Genomic DNA, 5301 nt, shown 5'->3' with positions numbered 1-5301 from the left:
GTGGTTAACTCTGAACTTTTATAAAGAATATCTCTTTGGTTTTGAGACTTTAGTGTTTGAGACTTTAGTGTTCCAAATAATGGCTCATTGGCTTCGATATAACACCTAGAAGTATTTATTCTTATGCACACATGCAAAGTATGTTGCAGCTGTATTTCTATGAAATTCTGTTGTTTTAGCTATTCTGTTACTAATAAAATCGTTTTTTGTTGTTGTTTTTTTCACTGCTTGTCCTATTTTGGCACAATCCCTAAATTGAACTTGAGTAGTTTTACTGAGGGCACCCATCTCACATGAAATTGAACTATGTTAAACATATTCTACCTGCCTTCCTGATATAAATTACTGTGAATTTGATATGGTAATTAATACTGAGACACTCATTTGGGCAAAAAGCACTAATGACTTGTTTAAGACTTGAATCTTAAAGCTGAGGACTTGCAACTCGACTTGGACTTGTCTGTCTTGACTCGGGACTTGACTCGAGACTTGAATGCAAAGACTCGAGACTTACTTGTGACTTGCAAAACAATGACTTGGTCCCACCTCTGGTGATTAGCTATGTAAAGGGGAATTGGAGTTTGCTTGATCATGTCACCTTAATGCTTTTCTTACTTTGTTTTGGCAGCACAAATCTAAAACACTAAACAGAGTGATAGTATCACAGCGCATACAAGCTATTTGGAAAAACTTGCACAATGAGGTGTCAAAAGCAATACACGATTGTGAATGAAAAAACAGTACTTTATTTGGTGACAAACTGGATGTTCCTGATATTCTCAATGAGCCCACAATTCATGTTTCTGCATGCAAATCCCAGTTCTAAGAAATGTGGCTATGACAACAACAATGATTTGTACAGTGTAATTTTAAAATCAGCCTTTTGAAAGCAAGAGCAAAAAGTCTCAAGTCACTAGAATTAAAACCCTCATTAACAAGTAAGAAATCTTCTACACATGCACAAATCCACAAACATCTCTGCTCTGGCTAATGTATTTGACAGTTCTTATGATGCTGCATGACAAGAAAAAGCTTGGGCAACTTGATGCTAGAACACTCTCCCTCCGCACACACTCCACGGCCATCCGGCTCTCAGTGGTACATGAGTCAGCTTGTGCCCAGCCTGAATTACAGTCATGCTGCTAGGCCATGCTGTGCTAAATCACAGTCAAAATGGCCTGGCCTGTTTTAGCAAGCTGCAGCCGACAGGACCACTAGCCTGAATTTTATCTCTGCCCCAAGAGCTGTTTCAGGGCCATGTTTCCTCATACAGCAGAAAGGAGCATTTTTCAATGCATCCCCTGGACCATGAACTAAATCCTAACATTCACGGAAAACGGCTGTAGAGAGATATGATCCAGACAAAATAGGTTGAATGTTGATCAGTATATTAGTAAATGTAACTAATTCTATATGTTGCAGTTAAAAAACATGAACAACAGTAGGGCAATGCTGCCAGGCTCTCTGACTTGATTTCATTGTATGGTTACAAAATAAATGCATATGTCAATCAAATTAAAGGACAATAAGATGCATATTCTTTTTTTTATATTGACCCAAAATATAGGTTGCATGGGTCTTTTATGAAAGGGCCACAATTTTCAGAGGAAAACAACACTACAATACAAATAGGCTGATAAAATGCTGTGCATTATTATGATGAAAAAATAAATTGGTATAATCAGTGTTTAAATCAGATGAGGATATGTTTTCTACATCAAACTCAACAGCCTTTTTGGCACAAATGTATCTGTCAGTTGACTGAATGAATCTAGTCAAATTAGGTGGGCACCAATATGGACAGGTTGTGTGACTTTCCCTCATCTTCAACAATTAAAAAAATCTACAGGTAAGTAAGTAAAAGGTACAAGAAAATTCGACCCATACATTGTGCTGACCTCTTTTTTTTTTTGCCCAATTAAAAATTTGAACCCTTTTCAAATTCTTTTTTCTATTAAGCCAGTCATGTTAAAGTTGCAATGTAATGGAAGTTACAGCAGATCTTTTCTTCTTTGTTGTGACATCCAAGTGTAACATTATCGAAAAAGAAAAAATGCAGTGCAGGGACTTGGTTCTATCCATCGTTTGTTGATTGGATTTTGAGATTAATGTGAGATTGCAGACTGCATGATGGGAGAAATCCGGGTGACATTTTCACTGGAAGATTGGGGTATTTTGATTAAAAATGTCAAATTAACATACATGGACAAATTGTTTACAATAAAATAACATGCATTTACAAAATATAGGGTGAAATTTCATTTCATGCTGACTTCAATAATTTTGCATGTTGTTGCATCTACACGGTTTGTGTTTATATTATTAAATTATTAAAGTTGAACTGTAAAGACTGTAAAATCTCCTGTTCATGAAGCAAAACCAGATGAAAACCACCGATTAAAAATAATAAAACTTGTTTTGTAAGTAAAAATAAGCCTAGATTTTAATTAAAAATTAGATGAGTATGAGTAGTTATGCTGTCACTATAGTATGTATACTGAAAAACACAATGAATAAAACGCATCTGCTAAATGACAACATGCTATTAACTTACTAAATAACTAAGTATAGATATTAACAAAATGAGGGGAAAAAATCATTTGCAAACTAGTACAATTCTTATAAAACTACCTTTTCCCAATAAAAACAGCAAACTTGTGATTAGTTCAAATTTCCTGGCAGGTCAAAAGACCACTTAATGGACGCCACATATGAATTGTGGGGTTAAATTATTGTGTTACTCTTGACCTGCAGTGTGTCAACACATCCTGTCATGCATCACAACACTGCTACTGACCTCATTCAGATGCCTGCCCTCTTCTTAGGTCACATATGCTGAATTGTATGCCAATTTATGTATACCACATACAAATCCAGAAGAATGTCAAGTGTAGTTTCAATGTGCACAACCACGTTTTCAAGTCAAGTCAGGTTGCTGCCAGGTTGCATTCGCTCCATCACAGCAAGCTAGCTAGTCCTCCAATAGCAGCTAGCTACATATACCAGCTAAGGCATAAACAAAGGTATTTTCTGTTATAAGCGCTAGTCCCAGGCTCTTTTGCGTGGCTGCGAATCACATTTGTGTCGGCTTGATCCAGCGCAAGGCCAGAACTATGCTGCAGATGTGTCGCGCGTTAACTCCATGTCAAACTCCCGGCAAACTACAGCTCTACGACAACACGAGCGCACAAACACGCGCTTTCGAGTCGCTCGGTCCTAAACACACGAAAGCACGTGTTCATGGTCGCTAACAGAAATAAACGACTGTCTGAGGTGGATGAATTTTCACTAGCTCGCTGCGTGCTTACCTCCTCTTCTTCTTCTCCAGTTCACTCCCATACATACATACATACACACGCAGGCAGGCACGCCAGCAAACAGATCCCCAGAACCGCAGAAGTGTCGGCGTTTATCGCTTCCACGTTAACGATGGCCAAGTCAGATTTTCTTCTCTCTTACAAGGCTTGACAGTGAAATCAAGAGTGTGGCATGACTGCAGGGGCGGAGGTTGGTTGGTGGGACAGTAATTTTTCTACGTCTCTCTCTCTCTCGCTCGCTCTCGCGCGCTGGCTGGGCAGGGATGACGTAATGGCACACTAGTCAGGTCAAGTTGTAACGTTTGATGCAGCCTGAGAAGTTGCAGGAAGTGCCGATGGATTAAAGTGCACCATGTCCAGTCAAATTGAGATTCTGTCTCTAAAGACAAATTAGCTAAATCGCTGTCCATAAGCATCCTCCTTACTAGGCCATGTATGCTCAGTGAGATAGTTTTGATGTTAAACAGGACAATGTATTTTTTCCCTTAAAGTATTGACATTGCTTTTAATTTGAACTGGTTTCTTGTCTTTATTCACTGTTAATAATGTAGCTTTGAGCAGGGTCTATTTCACAGAGTGCTATCCCTGGTTCTGAGTAAAACATCTCTGTTAAAAACAACAAAAGCCTAAGTAGAGCTCTTTTCTCTGGAAAAAAGATAATGCAATTTTGCTGGAAAACATTGTGAAATAGCTTTCATGGTGCATTCCATGAATACCATACACTTTGTGAGACTTAGATTTGTTTGTTAATAATTTCATACCATGGGGATTTTGCCCTGATTTTGCAAAATCTTGTGAATTTTGTCCTGATTTTTACACGGTCTTATATATATATATATATATATATATATATATGGGTAGTTGACAAATAGGCAGTAAAAAATGCTTTTTTTTGTAAAAGACCTTTTTTGAAAAAGAAATGCTGGGGGCAAAAACAAAAGTGTTGCGTTTATAATTTTGTTCAGTATATTTATGTAGAGTGAAGTCTGATCTTTGAGAAAATATAAAGGGTCACTAACTTCGTCAATTCTTTCACTGCTTTTTTTTTTACATTTTTACTGAACTGTACCATATGTCCTATGGTGTGACATAGCAAACGTTAAGAAAAAAAATATCTTAATAATACATAAATAGCATGAGAGATATTTATCTTCATTGTTAGACACTTATTTTCATATAGTGCTATTTATTTAATGTGAAATTATAATTACCATAATTTTTTTCCCATGACTTGTTGGACAATTTCAAGACAAACTTTGACAATAAGACAAACTTTGCTGTCAACCGGTTAAAACTGCTGAAAATTATACCATTTTAAGTTGAGTGATATTTGTATATCCCCTATTGCAATACTCAACTGTTTTTTTAAGATATTTTGAGATAAAAACAAATCTGTGTTTCTTTCATGTGTGTCACACCATAGGACATTACGTCACACCATAGGACATCACGTCACACTAAAGGACAGAATTGGTTGTTATTAAATTATTTCTATTTAATTTTGAACATGTCAAAGGAGAAAGAAAGTTTAATTTTTGATACAAACAATATCAACGTTTTAAACAAAACAAAAATAATTTTCATCAACAAAAGTCAGTCTCTTAGTCAATCAGTATGTTACTGAAACTTTTCTAGCCCCCCGCTGCATGTGTGGCACAGCTAAATATGACTGATATTCAAACTATGAATGGATTCTTTTTTTAAACTATATGGCTACTCTTTTTAAGGCATAATTTTGATTCAATTTTCTTTCTGCATCGCTCTCTTAAGATCTCCTCCCTTCCGCGTGGATCCCTGTTAATTTTCTGTCTATATTTCCATGTCCTCTCTCTTCCAGTAATTTCTCTCCCTCAATTCTTTCGGTTTCAAAAACAAATTACCACATTTTATACTTATTTTCATGACACTTTATAACAGTACAAGTTTTCTGTAAAAACATCAGAAAATAGTTTAATTAATGTAATTATTGCATTTAAGAACACTG

At 36.3% G+C, this 5301-nt stretch overlaps 1 protein-coding gene across 2 annotated transcripts in view; it reads right to left on the bottom strand.

Annotated features, from left to right (window-relative positions):
* The window catches only part of mapk9 (mitogen-activated protein kinase 9), a 35067-nt gene extending 31505 nt beyond the window's left edge, over positions 1–3562 (bottom strand). For both annotated transcript variants that reach the window (XM_016574079.1, XM_016574080.1), the window contains exon 1: positions 3309–3562. The gene's annotated coding sequence lies outside the window, so the exon portion shown is untranslated. The remainder of the gene's footprint in view (positions 1–3308) is intronic.
* Positions 3563–5301: the final 1739 nt, after the last annotated feature.

The sequence above is a fragment of the Sinocyclocheilus rhinocerous genome, unplaced genomic scaffold (genome assembly GCF_001515625.1).
Source record: "Sinocyclocheilus rhinocerous isolate Xijiao unplaced genomic scaffold, SAMN03320098_v1.1 scaffold22, whole genome shotgun sequence".
Classification (NCBI taxonomy): Eukaryota; Metazoa; Chordata; class Actinopteri; order Cypriniformes; family Cyprinidae; genus Sinocyclocheilus; species Sinocyclocheilus rhinocerous.
Note: the sequence above shows the minus strand (reverse complement) of the source record. Positions and strands in the feature narration are given on the sequence as shown.